Source organism: Lissotriton vulgaris, chromosome 12 (assembly GCF_964263255.1).
Source record: "Lissotriton vulgaris chromosome 12, aLisVul1.2, whole genome shotgun sequence".
Taxonomy (NCBI): domain Eukaryota; kingdom Metazoa; phylum Chordata; class Amphibia; order Caudata; family Salamandridae; genus Lissotriton; species Lissotriton vulgaris.
This window is the reverse complement of record NC_141700.1, coordinates 545,259,117-545,276,584: the sequence shown is the minus strand read 5'-3', so window position 1 is coordinate 545,276,584 and position 17,468 is coordinate 545,259,117. Positions and strand designations below refer to the sequence as shown.

The 17,468-nt window shown below is 49.1% G+C and overlaps 1 protein-coding gene across 1 annotated transcript in view; it reads right to left on the bottom strand.

Annotated features, from left to right (window-relative positions):
* The window catches only part of LOC147677700 (uncharacterized), a 213,983-nt gene extending 196,977 nt beyond the window's left edge, over positions 1-17,006 (bottom strand). The window contains exon 1 of the mRNA XM_086945344.1: positions 16,952-17,006. The gene's annotated coding sequence lies outside the window, so the exon portion shown is untranslated. The remainder of the gene's footprint in view (positions 1-16,951) is intronic.
* Between the last annotated feature and the right edge of the window lie 462 nt (positions 17,007-17,468).

Sequence of the window (17,468 nt, the reverse complement as noted above, 5' to 3'; positions counted from 1 at the left end):
TTCGGTTTGCCTGGATAAAAAAGGCTTCCTGAATCAGTCCGTAGCTGGCCCCCTTTCACCCAGGGCCCTCTGAATCTGGCCCGTGGGGGTGCCATGGGGTCCCTTTTACCAACCATGCACCATGTGGCAAGCACCAAGAGGTGCCCGCCAAAGGGTTCAAGATTATCCCCAACCACTCCAATTGTCAATGCAAGTCTGTGTTCGCGTTCGGAACACAGGCTACCATTGAAGTCAAGGGGAGCCCGACCGAATCGTATCCGGATGCATTCAAATGATTCATACTCATTCAGTCGGACTCTTCCCATCCAAGTCGTCCGGAAAACATTCCGGACCCGAGTCGTTTGATATGCTTTCCGAACGAGATCGGAATCGGGTCCTAGGTTGCAAAGAATACCTGGATAATCTTCAGCTTTGCTCGTTTGCTGTTTTGTAAAAGCTATGCAGTCAAGGATTTCTGGGACTGTATTTCATCTCAACCAGTACCTCTGGCATTTATTTCCACACGTTGAACAATATCTACCCATGATTACTACATCCACCATGAGAGCGTCATGTCTAAAGAAGCCACAGGCATGTTGAAATCATGGCAGATATTTATAAAAATGTTGTAATTTTTTTTTGCTAAAGTAGTTCATAACGTGTGCTTTTTCATATCCAGCTGCAAGAGAGGCGATCATTTTCTTGATTTTGCCACTCTTAACAATGTATACAATTATACATTTTATGTTTAAATTAACAACATCAACTGATAGTCAATCTCGTTGGTGCCTGCACCTGATTTTCCGTGCAGCTCGTGTTTCTTTCTTTCTATGTTATTAGCCAGAATTAATCTCCTTTACGCATAAGTATCTGGGACATAGTCCAAGGCTAACACACCCTGTGCCCTCCACAAACACCTTAAGTTAATGAGTCACTTGTTTTCCCATACCACGGACATTTTAAGGCATGGGCAAAGTCGGCTCTGGCCCAGGGCCCCAGCCTTTCAGTGGGCACCTGACAAAGCCAGATCTGTTCTGCATAATGTATTGCCCTGATCCCTTCAATCATTCTCAAATAGATTGCTTTAAATATCGTCTTCCTTTAATTTATTTGTAGTGTGGGTGATGTGTAAAAGTCTATTACAGACATTTAGCATAGAAAGCGTATTTGTTTTTCCATTAAAAAGTTTCTTTTAGATCAAAACAGGACTTCATATATGAGAAATAGGAGGGTGTCACAGAGATTACTTGCAGTAATGTTACTGAGCTCCAGTTGTGTTAAAATACTGAAAACATACATCAATACCCCTGAATATTTGATGTAAACACATGTAGAATTTGGACAAGTCTGCCTGTGCACTGTCAGTGACCAGGCCAAAGAGGGTATGAAAGGGATGATCCGAATGAGGGCCCCTAAAGTACGTTTGGCCCAGGGACTAGTGCTTAATTTGAGCTGGTGCTTTCCGGTGCTCAGCACCGGCACTTAATTGGTTTCCGGTACTCTGCACTGGCACCTAATTGTCAACACCATACTTAGAACAGTCCACCACATGGTGGCGCTGCTCATCTAATTTAGAGATCAGCAGAACAACTGTAGTTTAGGACTGCAATATACATTAAAATTGCTAATACCTACATCCCCAGCCATTCCTTTAGCTTTGGGGACCTGGAATAATCTTAACTGTCGCATTTACATGCGAGAGAGATGGTTAGTAGCTGTTTTGGCAGCAATGACAAGGGCGATGGGTGGTGCAAGCTGCAGTGGCCTCCTGGTCAGAGCCCTGGCACTTAATATTTTACAAATTAAGCACTGCCAGGGAACCCAAAATCCTTAAAATGTCCCTGCCCTGTCCCTGCCCCATCCATGCATTCATCCACGCTTCAAACCATTGACTTAATATGGCATCCACCTACTAACGTCTGCCAAACTGACCAATCAATGAAGAAGCACTTCCGCTTTTGAAAAAGCCCGACCTATTACCTTTGACAGCACTTGTTAGGCAATTGAGCCTTACGTTTGTTTTTTCCACAATGTTTGGCCTTGCCAATCACACAAAAAAACAAAGAAACAATTTCTACAGTTTGCCCTCATGTTTAAGATGTTCGTCGACAGAACTTACAATTATTTTTTAAGCACTTTTGTGCTTTGTTACGACAGGTCTTTAAAAAGCAGTCTGCAAAAGAACACTGCTCAGGTTGGCCGGGATACTCAAGTATTATTTGTCACACCTAGCCATGTGAGAATATAGGAAATTGCTGAACCGCAACCCCGCTCCACCCTGGAATAAAAAGGAGTATTAAAATTACATTTTTTTAGTCAAAGCATACAAAGAGTTTCAAGTTACCTTTGACAAACTGGAACCCCACTATTCCATCGATGTTTAGGTCCTTGTAAACTTTTGGAAGTTTCTCACTTTTTGATGGCTTCAGAGTTAGCGACGCTAGTATAACAATTAATAACATCGAAGCCATAGGTGGGACAGGAAGTAGACTCGCACTGTGAAGGAGTTACGTTCACCAGGATGCGAGCACTGGGAATTAAAACAATGTGTCCCTCAAACCCAGGGCTTTAAGTGGCCCGGGTCTTGCCGGCGTTCAGCAATGGCAGTTCTTAAAAGCAGGTGCCGAAACGGATCCCTATCTGGATCTCCATTTTTACCCACGGGTGGGGGGAAAAAACCTTAACTCTGCAACAGTAGCACTCGTCACTGCTTTTGATGCAACTTCAAGGTGACTCATTTTTCAGTTTTATATAATACAAACTCCAGTTACATTACACAAGGACGTGCTCATTTTTTAAATCACGGGATGTTGAGCAGATGTCAGGCTCGAACCTGCTTTCTCAGGCTCGAAAGTCAGTAGCTCGAGCCTTACACAACCTTGCATAAGAACTGAACCATTTAGAATATTATAAATGACTTCAAACAAGCGGTCCAAGCACTGGTTTTGCCGAGGCTAGATTATGACAGCGCTACGCTCTGTGGCCTTCCCAAATACGCCCTGGCTCCACTAAGGTCAGCACTGAAGGTTGCGGCCAGACTAATTATTGGTACCAAACTAAATGAGCACATTTCACCAGTCCTAAAGTCTCTTAAATGGCTTGCCTATGAAGCTTGAATTCAGTTTAAGATTATCGTTCTAGCGTTCAAAACCCTGCACGACAACACCTCAAGGTACCGAGCACAAAAGCTTGAATTATCAGGTTGCGAGAGAGCCTCAAGTAGCGCTAACACTTCCTTCTGAAACCATGTATCATGAATAAAAAGATAACTTGTCGTCGAGCCTTCTCAGGTGCTGCACCAAAGATCTGGAACTCTCTTCCACCAGAATTGCGCAGAATATCATCAATTACTGCTTTCAAACTTAAAGCCAAAAGTTCCCTAATGAACACATTTTTACCCTAATTTGGCACTACTACTGATCCTACAACAGGTGTTGAATGACCCTTCATCCTTGTTACCATCCTATGTTTTATTTATTTATTTTTTTTGCTTTTGTGCTCTCTGCTCCTCTCGGACGTAAGGTGTCCCCGTGTAGCAGCCTGTTATTGACATTACTCGCTGTGTACCATTTGTTTGTGATTATTGTGACTATAACTGTTTGGAATTCTTATCCGATATCGTACTGGAGTTTTATTCTCCCTCTCTTCTCGCTGTTTATCATTTGTCTATGATTGTTGTGACTACAACCGTTTGGCATTCTTACTTGATATTGTTACTGGAGTATTACTCTCCCTTTTATCCTTCTGTAAAGCGCTCTGATATCCCTCGGGATCTGGTTTGCGCTATATAAAATTTTATAAAATAAAATGTAAAAAATAAATAAGTAAATAAATAAAAATATACAACAAAGTCATAGGTGTTGCGAATTTGTACGTGTAATGTTACCTGTTGCATTATATATCTGGATGAATGGACCGAAGCAGCAAAATGCCAGTCGGGCAGCACACTATGCTCAGCACCGACTTTTAGCATGTGTTTTAAGCCAGGCGCTTAATTACATTGAACACGCCCCTATGGGGGACACCTCAGTTATTTCATCCCACTTAAAGCCCTGATCAAATACATATAAGTTCCTATTTATGTCAGTAAACAGAGCAAGGGAGCGAAAACCTATTCTTAATTAGCACAAGAAAATGTTGAGGTTTACTAAAGGCTACCAGGCAGTAACACGTTTTAAAAGACAAAAGAAGTGTTTTCGCTTTTTGGTCGCCCTCCAAACCTTACTCAGGAGCCATCTGACCTGGGACTCAGCAGATTATCACAATGTTAGCGAACACAGTAAGAAGAAATATGTACGACTGCCTACTTGGAAGAATTCTTGAAATGCCTGTACCCCCAAAACTGGAAAACAGATTATAATCAACAGATTAGAAACAAGCACAACAACCCTGGTGGGGTCCTGCGAGCAGTGTGGGAGCGAAGAGAGCTGGAGAATCCAACGCAGTCTCTGCTCCTTGTCCCGGGATCTTAAAACACGACGTGCAGTGCAGGCTGGCAGTAATTTAAACTGTCCCATCCAGCTGCTGCCGGTGTCCCTGCTGGCACGGGTGCACAAGGCCATAGCCCACCACACACAAAATGAAGCAGCCCCGCCAACTTCTGGGAGATCCAGCAGCCGCACGTGGGTCTCAGAAAGGCCGGACGGGCAAGGCTGACAGAGAGAACGAGAAACAGTGTATCCCTGTGTGGCATGTTGCCAGGACAACGAGCCCTCTCAGCCCTGTACAGGAAACCTAAATTCCACTGCCGGTAGAGGGACAGTGCTGGGACACACAGCAAACCATTAAAAAAGACAGACACAAAAACACAAGCAAGGCGCTCACATGCACCAGTTGCTACTCTTATTTCAGGCATGCATGCGACCGCTCTGAGTGCAGGCAGAAAACAGCTATAAATTAACCAGACGGGAGGAAAGAGGAGAGGCCATCACACGCAGTGTACAGTGTGATGGTCAAACAAAACAATCTCTTCGTGAAATCCCCAGCGAGGGAGCTAAGCCCACAAAGGGGGACAGTTAAGCAATGCACCAATAACAAGCCAGCATTTGTAAATGACCCATATAACAGCCAATGGCAATTGGTGGGTGTGCCAAATCCCACAGAAAAGATACAACAGGTTGATCAAGCTCTACCTAAAAACATGCACAATATATATATATTTTTTTAACAGGCAGGTGGTGAGAATAGAAATAACCTTAGGTGGGGTTGAAGGGGTTACAACACCACAAGGGGTTGTATGAGCAACATTGGAGGGGTGCAAAATCAATGGGGGGTTGAGGTCTGGACGGGACAGATTGAGGAGAAACACACTGACAAATGCAAAAGAGAGGGGCAGGGAGAAACACTCTGCAACAAAGCAACATGGACTGCAGGAATACAGAAGTACATAAGGGAGACCCCTGGGAAAACACACTCACGGCGCCAGCAGTGGAAGAACAATAATCAGGATGAAGCAATCAGTACTTGGTTTGTGCTCCAGACGAAAGAAGAGGAAATTAAACTGGCACCCGCTTCCCAATTAGGAGGCAGCAAATAAGAATGACAATGAAGCCAACAAATGGTAAGCAATGGGCAGACCTCAAGCCCCTTCTAGTAAACAACATCTCTCTCAAGCAAGAATGCATGAGCTGTCACATTCGAGTCCTAAAAACAGTCACTTGCACTTTGTCCCGCACATTAATTTGTCCAAGAGCCTTTCATTGCAATACAGTATTGCATAAAATGTTTAAATCTAACTTTGTGTGTAAATATGTTTGTCTAAATATTCTTTTATGGATATAGGTACATAATACAAAGTCAGATTTAAACTATTTAAGTAAATATATATAGTCTGTGACCGTACTAGTTTTATATGTTGCAAAATGTGCAGCTCTCTAATATTAGCAACATCAGAGAACAGAAGGACTGACGAACTGCAAATGCCTTTAGCGGAGAGCAGTGCCATGCAGGAGACGATACTTTTTTAAAATTTAGATTATTTTATAAAGTTTTATATAGCACAAACCAAATCCCGAGGGATATCAGAGCGCTTTACAGAAGGATGAAAGGGAGAGTAATACTCCAGTGACAATATCAAGTAAGAATGCCAAACAGTTGTAGTCACAACAATCATAGACAAATGATAAACAGAGAGAAGAGAGGGAGAATAAAACTCCAGTACGATATCGGATAAGAATTCCAAACAGTTATAGTCACAATAACCACAAACAAATGGTACACAGCAAGTAATGTCAATAACAGGCTGCTACAAGGGGCACACCTTACGTCCGAGAGGAGCAGAGAGCACAAAAGCAAAAAAAATAAATTAAAAAAACATAGGATGGTAACAAGGATAAAGGGTCATTCAACACCTGTTGTAGGATCAGTGGTAGTGCCAAATTAAGGTAAAAATTTGTTAATTTGGAAACTTTTGGCTTCAAGTTTGAAAGCAGTAATTGATTATATTCTGCGCAATTCCAGTGAAGAGAGTTTCAGATCTTTGGTGCAGCACCTGAGAAGGCTCAACCACAAGTTCTCTTTTTATTCATGATACATGGTTTCAGAAGGAAGTTGTTAGCTCTTCTTGAAGCTCTCTCGCCACATGATAATTCAAGCTTTTGTGCTAGGTACCTTGGGGTGTTGTCGTGCAGGGCTTTGTGCGCTAGAACGATAATCTTAAACTGAATTCAAGCTTCATAGGGAAGCCATTTAAGAGACTTTAGGACTGGTGAAATGTGCTCATTTCGTTTGGTACCAATAATTAATCTGGCCGCAGCGTTCAGTGCTGACCTTAGTGGAGACGGGGTGTATTTTGAAAGGCCACAGAGCGTAGCGCTACCATAATGTAGCCTCTGCAAAACCAGTGCTTGGACCGCTTGTTTGAAGTCATTTTGTGGAAGGAAGGAAGGGCTTGATATTTTTAAGTGTCCTCATCAAGTGATTAGCTCCCTTACATTCATTGTTGATATGATTTTTCATATTCAGGTGCTTGTCCAAGGTGATTCTGAGGGATTTGGCTGAGTCTACGATGAGAGGGGTGCAACTGAAAGCAGTGAGGTGAGTCAGCCAAAGGTCTAGCTTGAAGGGGTGGTCCGGAGGAGAGATGAGAAGGAATTCAGTTTTGGAGGTGTTGAGCAGGAGGTGGTTCTCAGTTAAACAATTTTGAGTAGATGTTAAGGTAGAGTTGAGTGTTATGATGTTATCCAGGGATAACATTTTCAGGTAAAGTTGTGTGTCGTCAGCATACATATGGAAGGGAATGTTCTTGTCATTTAGAGAGAATTAGCAAGAGGTTCTAAATAGTGGTTGAAAAGGATAGGAGAGAGGGCTTGGCCTGCTGGCTCAGCCCACCTCACAGGGGCTGACAAGGGATGAGTGGGGGACTAAAGATCATTTTCTTTACACTTTAAATGACACCACTTTCACAACAGTAGCCACTTTGAGATCCTGAAGAAAGCCACGACACTCTACAGGTCAGGGCCGGACTGGGACCCAAAACCAGCCCTGGCCAAGTGCTTGGCCAGCCTCCCGGGGGTTTGGGGGTGCGGCCGAGCTGTTTACCAGGGCGGTTTTCTACCGACTTCGTTACAGAAGCCGATATTGCAGCTATGCTGAAAAAACAGAGATGTTACAAAATCGTCCCCCCAGAGACCCAAAACCGGCTCCCAACCCTGACGGTCCACCGGGGAAATGCCTGGTGCCCGCTATGGCCAGTCAGGACCTGCTACAGGTCACTGGCTGAAACATGTCAATCTGAGCACAATACGACATGATCTTATGTTTTCCGTCGTATTTCTTGTTTTTAATCCTAGCACAAGGTAGCCAGAATACAACGATGTGGTAATCCTTGTAGCTAGTTTTACACCATTTCACTTACAGCACTGCACCCCTTATAATACAGTTAGCTCACATTGGGATTTAGTAATATATATATATATATATATATATACACAAATAGAAGATTTTCTCAGGATTCCCTTTTACCAGCGATTCGGCTTAAACAAGATTATATCACATATTTACAGAGTGAAAAGAGAAATAAATAAATGTTTAACAATTAAAATAAAAAGGGGTAGAGAGCGGTATGTGGGAGAGAAGAGATGGAGGCTGAGATTGGTGAGAGGAGAGAGGGGTACCTGAGGGGGAGAAAGAGATAAGGCAGTCCAGCGTAAGAGAAATGTCTGAAGGTCAGCAGGATGGAATCCAAGGGACCAAAGGAAAGGACAAGAATCAACAAAGCACGCAGAGAAATGATCAGAGGGGAGGGTGTACTTTAACCAGTTAGTCACGAACATTTTGGTGTTAGTACCTTCCACCATCTCCGAGAGGCCTACGGTGCAGAGGTTGTTTCTTTGTGCGCTGTTTTCCTCAACCTTTCGGCTTCACACAATATCACTGTTTGTATTAGAGCTCCTTCGCCCCCTTCTGAAGATCTTACACCATGTCCTCGACCTCCGAAAGCCTGGTTTCGTCCTCTGTTGCTCGCTCTGAGAGTTGCGCAGGTCTTGGCACAGCAATGAGACTTCCGCACACCTCGCCAATCTTACCCTCCAAAACTTCCCTCAACGTCTGAATTGCCTGAAGTAGTGTAGCGTTATTCGGTATGGGATGGGCCCCTTACTCCGGGTCCACTCCGGGGGTTACGACCTTGGTGTAGCGGGCCATCTTGCCTTGGCGAGGGTACTTGGTGTCCTTATCTTTCGCATTGACTCTAGAAGATCAGGAGGTGCTGCCACATCTGGGGAGGCCTAGTATCCCCCAGTCACTTATACCAAAATTATCTTGTGGGGGCATAGTATGAGGATTTGTCTATTAATGCCAGGCACCACGATCGAGACACCATGGTCAATCAATATCGCATATCAGGGTAGAGTATGTCGCAGTTCCAAGACGGCTCCCAGCAATCCTCTTCTCTTAATGTTGATAGTCTGGAGCAGCAGGAGGGGGAGAAGGAAGCCTCTGTAGCCTGGACTGCTAGTGGTGTCCCTGCTAGTGTCCCTTGTGTAGACTTGGAGGTGGCTGTCCCTGTATTTTCCAGTTGGCCTTATGTCTCTCACCACCATAGAAAGTCTCCAACCTTCAGGTCTGGGTGCCGTAGACGCTGTCCACTTACCTTCACCAAGCCTGCCGTCTTGAAACCCTGTGTCGGCAGCCACAGCCCGCTCTCATGCGTTTTACAGCTATACAGCCATATATTGGGTCTCATAAATGGTAAATTGTCGCAGGGGAGGCAGAAAGGGGTGGAAAGCCCAAGCCAAGTGATGGTATTTTGGGTGTTGGTTAGAAGCCAGGGGGGACACCTTAAATACAGTCAATGCCCCTATGCCAAGCGGCTCTGAATCGTCTCCGCAGCCCTCAAGTATTGCTCCTCCACTACTGTGCCACCATCCACGTCACCTGTGTTGTCAGCCTCTCAGCAGTGCAGCGTCGACCACATCTGCAAGTGGTACACGGCCCGCTCTCGTAGCTTGCCGTCTGACCTATTCAGGGCCACGCCTGGAAGAGTTGCCTGTCCATAGCAGGGCACCACTGTTGCAAGCGGCCCTCCCTGGCACCTGCTGGTCTCCTGGCGGATTGCTAAATTACCTGCAGCCCCAGGCAGCAGGAGCCCCTTGTGTCTTCCTCAATCCACTGGCAGGTTTCAACCACTGTCTTGCTCCCATGCAGCAGGGTGTGGGCATCAAGTCAGAGCATCCTACCCTCACAGTGGTATTCCATCTATCGCAGTAGTCTCCAACCTTTTCTGTAATAGGAGCTACTTTTGCTCAATGAAAATCATCATGAGCAACTAATATTAGTGTTGTAAGAGTAACCACATCAGACAAGATCAGATTAGATTAGAGGCCACAATATACTCTCCGGCATTTCTATTGAAGGCCCGGGAGCCTGCACCTCATCTTCCTGGGCCCTCCTCAACAACGCCGGTGGGCCAGGTCGCAATCTCGGGATCTAGTTGTCTGGACAGCCCTACAGTTTCAGCAGGATTGGGCCCCCTGCTGCCCTTTCATCTTCACCGGCGGGCGCCCGCAGCTGGTGCGGCCCCTGATCGCCGGATCTGCAGCCTCCATCCGCCTGTGTGGCCTGACCGCAGTGTGTGGATGGGGGCCTGTGGCCACAGCGGACGAGCGGGACAGGTTACACGACCGGGAGAGGATTTTAATTACAGTGCTCACCCCCTACATATGACGAAGCCGCTAATGCCCCCCCCTGGGAGAGCCAAGATAGACATCAGCTTTTTGTCGAGCATGAAAGCTGGGTGGAGACCTGGGGATTTGTTTTAACACCCCTCCAGCTAATGACACAGGTGGACTGTTGTGCCCTGTACAGGAGCATGGGAGCATTTAGACCAGGGATCATGTGTGTGCATCAGTGGTGAAAGGAGGTGCAAACACTTTAGATGCTCCTCCTTTTGACTGTCTGGCTCCTTTTCCCCTCTTGTTCTTCCTCCATTGGGTCGGCTCCCTGGTTTTCTTTGGACTTGGCCCTCGTACCTTTTGGACTGGAACTCGTGTGCGCCCCGCCATTTTGGGACCCTCTCCTGTTGTGACTCTTGCCCTGGGTGCATCTTGCCATGTTGAGATGGTTTCCATCGATGCCCACGACCCGGGTCTGCCATTTTGTTGATTCTTGTCTTTTCCTTTGGTCCCTCCTGCTGACCTTCAGACATTTCTCTTACTCATTCTCCCCCTCAGGTCCCCCTCTCTCCTCTCACCAAACTCAGCCTCCAACTCTTCTCCCCCACATACCGCTCTCTACCCCTTTTTATTTTAATTTAACTCCTCCCACATAAAAATACCCCTGAGCTCCTCCCTCACAGCCAGGGGGTTGTACCCTGCATCATGACCAGGCTTCGTGATGCAAGGAGGACTCCCAATGATGAAGCCTCTGGTGGGTGAGGGAATCCGTCCTAGTTTATTTATTTTATTTTGAAAGTGTTATGAGCACGAACAAGATCCTTGCGGATATCAGAGCGCTTTACAGATGGGATACGAGGACAAAGGAGTAATAAATAAACAAGTCTTTTTGTGCAAAGATGAGCAAATTGTTACACAATAGAAACAAGGTAAGGTATCAACGGTGCATAGGTTGTCATAATGAGTTACAAGATTTCTTTAGTCTAAATTCAAGTAAATTTAGCTAAGAGGAGAGATTTTACTTCTTTTTTGAAGGATGCCGTGGATGAGATAAGCCTGATTTCTGGAGGAAGGGCATTCCAGATCCTGGGCGCCATCCCTGAGAACGTTTATATATTTTTTTCTTGTGGAATCTTTGAGGTTTCAAAAGAAGATTTTCTGCGCTTCTTGTTGCTCTTGAGCCACCCGAGATTGTCAGTTTCTGAGCGAGGTAGCTGGAGGAGTTGTGGTGTATAGCCGTGTGTGTCATGCAGGCGATTTTCAGGTGTATTCTAGCTTCGTAAGGCAGCCAGTTCAAGGTTTTTAGATCAGGAGAGATGTGTGAGCGTTTTTTGAGCCTGTGATTAGTCTGGCTGCAGCATTAATAGAGGCTTTTAATGGTGGGGTTCTTGTGTGTTGTAGGACTAAAGACAACCCCCCCCTCCTCCCATCACAATGAGCGTTTTCTTTCTCTTTGGGCAGTTTAATACAGAGCGAACTCGACCCGAAGGTTTGTACACCACGGGTACTCATAGTACGGCCTGCGGGACGTCAGCGGCCCGGCAAGCCTTCCCTGGCGGCCCGCGGACCTTGCAGACATGTACCCGTGTTTTACTTTTCTTTTTTTACAGTGCGTCAGCAAACACCCCTGCAGCAGCGCTACTCAAAGACTCTGCTGCTCTGTGGGGGCCGGTGATTCCCGCCATTGTCAGAGTGGCGCTGCAGGGGGCTAAGAGGTGAACAAAGCCTCATTAACATGCGAATGGTCTTTTAAAGACCTGTGAAGTGCTCGGGTGAGGCTGTGTGTGTGCCCAGAAGCTGTCTCATCGCGGGCACACACAGGCAGGGTGAGATGACAGAGGGAGGTAGAGAAAGGGAGGGAGGGAAAGGAGGGAGAGAGACAGGGAGGGAGAGAGGGAGGGAGAGTGAGGGTGAGGGAGGGAAAGTGAGGGAAGGAGAGTGAGGGAGACGGAGGGAAGGAGAGTAAGGGTGAGGGAGAGTGAGGAAAGGAGACTGAGGGAGACTGAGGGAAGGAGAGTGAGGAAGAGTGAGGGTGAGTGAGGGTGAGGGAGAGGGTGAGGGGTGGAGAGTGAGGGAAGGAGACTGAGGAAAGGAGACCGAGGGAAGGAGAGTGAGGGATCGGGAGTGAGGGAGAGGGAGTGGGGGGAAGGAGAATGAGAGAAGGAGAGTGAGAGTGAGGGTCAGGGAGAGTGAGGGTCAAGGAGAGTGAGGGAAGGAGAGTAAGGGAAGGAGAGTGAGGGAGAGAGAGTGGGGGAGAGAGAGGGAGGGAGGGAGTGAGAGAGAGGGAGAGAGAGTGGGGGGGAGGGAGAGAGAGTGGGGGGGAGGGAGAGAGAGTGGGGGGGAGGGAGGGAGAGTGAGGGTAGGAGAGTGAGGGTGAGGGAAGGAGAGTGATGGTGAGGGAGAGTGGGGGGAGGTGAGGGAGAGAGAGAGAGAGGGTGAGGAAGAGGGTGAGGGAAAGTGAGGAAAGGAGAGTGAGGGAGACTGAGGGAAGGAGAGTGAGGGTAAGGGAGAGTGAGGGAAGGAGAGTGAGGGAGAGTGAGGATGAGGGAGGGAGAGTGGGGGAGGGAAAGTGAGGGAAGGAGAGTGAGGGAGACTGAGGGAAGGAGAGTAAGGGTGAGGGAGAGTGAGGAAAGGAGAGTGAGGGAGACTGAGGGAAGGAAAGTGAGGATAAGGGAGAGTGAGGGTCAGGGAGAGTGAGGGAAGGAGATTGAGGGAAGGAGAGTGAGGGAAAGTGGGGAGAGTGAGGGAGAGAGAGTGAGGGAGAGAGAGGGAGGGGGAGGGGGAGTGAGGGAGGGATAGTGAGGGAGGGAGAGGGAGGGAGAGAGAGTGGGGGTGAGGGAGGGAGAGTGAGGGTGGAGAGTGAGGGAGAGGGAATGAGAGTGAAGGTGAGGGAGAGTGGGGGGAGGAGAGGGAGAGAGAGGGTCAGGGAGAGTGAGGGTCAGGGAGAGTGAGGGTCAGGGAGAGTGAGGGAAGGAGAGTGAGGGAAAGTGGGGAGAGTGAGGGAGAGAGAGTGAGGGAGAGGGAGGGGAGTGAGGGAGGGATAGTGAGGGAGGGAGAGAGAGTGGGGGTGAGGGAGGGAGAGTGAGGGTGGAGAGTAAGGGAGAGGGAATGAGAGTGAAGGTGAGGGAGAGTGAGGGGAGGAGAGGAGGGAGAGTGAGGGTGAGGGAAAGTGAGGGAAGGAGGGTGAGGGAGGGTTAGTGAGGGAGGGAGAGTGAGGGAAGGAGGGTGAGGAGAGTGAGGGAGAGGGAGGGAAGGAGAGTGGGGCAGGGAGAGGGAAGGAGAGTGAGGGAGAGAGAGGGAAGGAGAGTGAGGGAGAGAGAGGGAGGCAGAGTGAGGGAAGGAGAGTGAGGGTGAGGGAGAGTGAGGGAAGGAGAGTGAGGGTGAGGGAGAGTGAGGGGGAAGGAGAGTGAGGGAAGGAGAGTGAGGGTGAGAAGAGTGAGGGAGTGAGAGTGAGGAAGAGTGAGGGAGAAAGAGTGAGGGTGAGGGAGAGTTTCTGAGCGAGGTAGCTGGGGGAGTTGTGGTGTATAGCCTTGTGTGTCATGCAGGCGATTTTCAGGTGTATTCTAGCTTCGTAAGGCAGCCAGTTCAAGGTTTTTAGATCGGGAGAGATGTGTGAGCTTTTTTTTGAGCCTGTGATTAGTCTGGCTGCAGAATTAATAGAGGCTTTTAATGGTGGGGTTCTTGTGTGTTGTAGGACTAAAGATGACCCCCCCCCCCCCACTCCCATCACAATGAGCGTTTTCTTTCTCTTTGGGCAGTTTAATACAGAGCGAACTCGACCCGAAGGTTTGTACACCACGGGTACTCATAGTACGGCCTGCGGGACGTCAGCGGCCCGGCAAGCCTTCCCTGGCGGCCCGCGGACCTTGCAGACATGTACCCGTGTTTTACTTTTCTGTTTTTACAGTGCGTCAGCAAACACCCCTGCAGCAGCGCTACTCAAAGACTCTGCTGCTCTGTGGGGGCCGGCGATTCCCGCCATAGTCAGAGTGGCGCTGCAGGGGGCTAAGAGGTGAACAAAGCCTCATTAACATGCAAATGGTCTTTTAAAGAAGGAGAGTGAGGGAAAGTGAGGAGAGTGAGGGAGAGGGAGTGAGGGAGGGATAATGAGGTAGGGAGAGGGAAGGAGAGAGAGTGGGGTGAGGGAGGGAGGGAGAGTGAGGGTAGGAGAGTGAGGGTGAGGGAAGCAGAGTGAAGGTGAGGGAGAGTGGGGGGAGGAGAGTGAGGGAGAGAGAGAGAGGGTGAGGGAAGGAGAGGGAGGGAGAGTGAGGAAGAGTGAGGGGAGGAGAGTGAGGGTGAGGGAGAGTGAGGGAGGGAGAGTGAGGGAGAGGGAGGGAAGGAGAGTGAGGCAGGGAGAGGGAAAGAGAGAGCGGGAAGGAGGGTGAGGGAGACTGAGGGAGTGAGAGTGAGGGTGAGGGAGAGTGAGGGAGAGAGAGTGAGGGAGAGTGAGAGAGGGAGAGGGAGAGTGAGAGAGGGAGGGGGAGAGTGAGAGAGGGAGGGTGAGGGAGGGTGAGGGAGAGGGAGAGAGAGGGAGAGTGAGGGAGAGTGAGGGAGAGAGAGGGAGAGTGAGGGAGAGTGAGGGAGAGTGAGGGAGAGTGAGAGAGAGTGAGGGAGAGTGAGGGAGTGAGGGAGTGAGGGAGAGTGAGGGAAGGAGAGTGAGGAAAGGAGAGTGAGGGAAGGAGAGTGAGGGAAGGAGAGTGAGGGAAGGAGAGTGAGGGAAGGAGAGTGAGGGAAGGATTGTGAGGGAAGGAGAGTGAGGGAGAGGGAGAGTGAGGGAAGGAGAGTGAGGGAGAGGGAAGGAGAGTGAGGGTGAGGGAAGGAGAGTGAGGGAGGGAGAGTGAGGGAGAGAGAGTGAAGGTGAGGGAGAGTGAGGGAGAGTGAGGGTGAGGGAGAGGGAGGGAAGGAGAGTAAAGGAGAGTGAGGCAGGGAGAGGGAAGGAGAGTGAGGGAAAGAGAGAGAGGGAAGGGGAGTGAGGGAGAGGGAGGGAAGGAGAGTGGGGGAGAGGGAGAGAAGGAGAGTGAGGGAGAGGGAGGGAAGGAGAGGGAGGGAAGGAGAGTGAGGGAGAGGGGGAAGGAGAGTGAGGGAAAGAGAGGGAGATGGAGAGTGAGGGGAGGAGAGTGAGGGTGAGGGAGAGAGTGGGGGTGAGAGTGAGGGTGAGAGTGGGGGTGAGGGAGAGGGTGAGGGAGAGGGTGAGGGAGGGAAGGAGGGTGAGTGAGGGTGTGGGAGAGGGAGGGGGAGGGAGGAAAGGAGAGTGAGGGAGAGAGAGGGAAGGAGAGTGAGGGAGAGAGGGAAGGAGTGAGGGTAAGGGAGAGTGAGTGAGGGAGAGTGAGGGAAGGAGGGTGAGTGAGGGTGAGGGAGAGTGAGGGAAGGAGGGTGAGTGAGGGTGAGGGAGAGTGAGGGAAGGAGGGTGAGTGAGAGTGAGGGTGAGGGAGGGAGAGAGAGAGAGGGTGAGGGAGGGAGAGTGGGGGAGGGAGAGAGGGAAGGAGCGTGAGGGAGAGAGAGGGAAGGAGAGGGAAGGAGAGTGAGGGAGAGAGAGGGAAGGAGAGTGAGGGAGAGAGAGGGAAGGAGAGTGAGGGAAAGAGAGAGGGAAGCAGAGTGAGGGAGAGTGAGGGAAGGAGGGTGAGTGAGAGAGGGTGAGGGAGGGAGAGTGAGGGAGAGTGAGGGAAGGAGAGTGAGGGAAGGAGAGTGAGGGTGAGGGAGGGAGAGTGAGGGAAGGAGAGTGAGGGTGAGGGAGGGAGAGTGAGGCAGGGAGAGGGAAGGAGAGTGAGGGAGAGAGAGTGAGGGAAGGAGAGTGAGGGAGAAATAGTGAGGGAGAAATAGTGAGGGAGAGAGAGTGAGGGAAGGAGAGTGAGGGAAGGAGAGTGAGGGAAGCAGAGTGAGGGAGAAAGAGTGAGGGAGCCCGCCAGAGTGAGGGAGCCTGCCAGAGTGAGGGAGCCCGCCAGAGTGAGGGAGCCCGCCAGAGTGAGGGAGACAGAGTGAGGGAGGGAGACCTCAGAGTGAGGGAGAGGGACGGAGAGAGAGGGAGACAGAGGGAAGGAGACAGAGGGAAGGAGGGAGAGGGGAAGAGAGAGAGGAAAACAGAGTGCGGGAGAGGGAAACAGAGTGAGGGAGAGAGAAACAGAGGGAGAGGTAAACAGAGATGGAGAGGGAGACAGATGGAGCGGGAGACAGAGAGAGAGAGTGAGACATTCAGAGTGAGTGAGACAGAGCGAGAAAGGAGTGAGACAGTCAGAGTGAGTGAGATAGAGGGAGTGAGACAGTCAGTGAGTGAGACAGATGGAGAGAGAGGGAGAGGGAGAGAGAGAGAGATGTGTGTATGCCGGCTCTGGTGGCTCAGTGGACGAAGGCGTCCGCTGCAGGGATCTGTGGTCAACCTCATGGTCACAGTTTTTTTTTGTTGCTCTAGCCCCGCCCCCTCCCCCACTGACCCCACCCCCACCGGTGCGTCCCTCGGACATAAACCACACTGTAAATGTGCCCCCCAACCGAGAGTAAGTTTGTGAGTACCCATGGTATACACCATGAGGTGTTACATAACACTAGTTCACATCTTTGTGTTGTGAGACAACGCCAAGACTCGGCCGTAACGCCACATCCTAAAACGGAGGTTTTTTTTCGGAGCTATGGCCCTCTTTACACCGTCCCAAAGGAAAAGTGAAAACTTGCCAGTATTTTTTGGCCGTACTTTATACTGATTACAAAAATGTCCAATGCGAGATTTTAACCCTCGCGCTTCAGTATTTCTTCCCACGTTGAAAATCCCAACGCAAACCTTTCTAGGGCGAGTTAAACCCCCACGGAACGCACAATCGACAGAAAACGTCTGATTTTCACTATTTTTCCGGCCCCGTGAAACTCACCGCGAAAGTACCTTCGAGCGTCCGTCCGTCTGGGAAGGTGAACTCTGCTGTCTGAGCCGTGGGAGACAAGTAACTCAGACGGGAAACCGAAACCGCCATAATACTTGCACTTTCGATATGAATGCTCGTCCAGCTCAAAGTTCAAGGGTGTTTACACAAACACAGGAACAATTACCAGGCAAACTTCAACTAGTGTAACACCTACACGAGTCAGTTTAAAAAAAGACGGGATTACCTGGAACTTTCCACTGAAAAGCTTGAACTAAACGATTGTTTTTCAGAGCCTGGTCAAGGATTACTTACAGGTAATAATTAAAGTATCTGCATTGGGGCGACCGACCACATAACTCCAACAGTGGGACTCTCTAGTTTATTAAACTAAACGAGCCACCACACAGCAAGTATTGTCTGTAGTGTGTCACTGCATCGTAGCGCCTTCTGGTAGATTTTAGAAATTTTTGGCACATACGTTTCCTTGCGTAGCTCTGGAGGGCGTGGTCATTGTTGACAATCATTT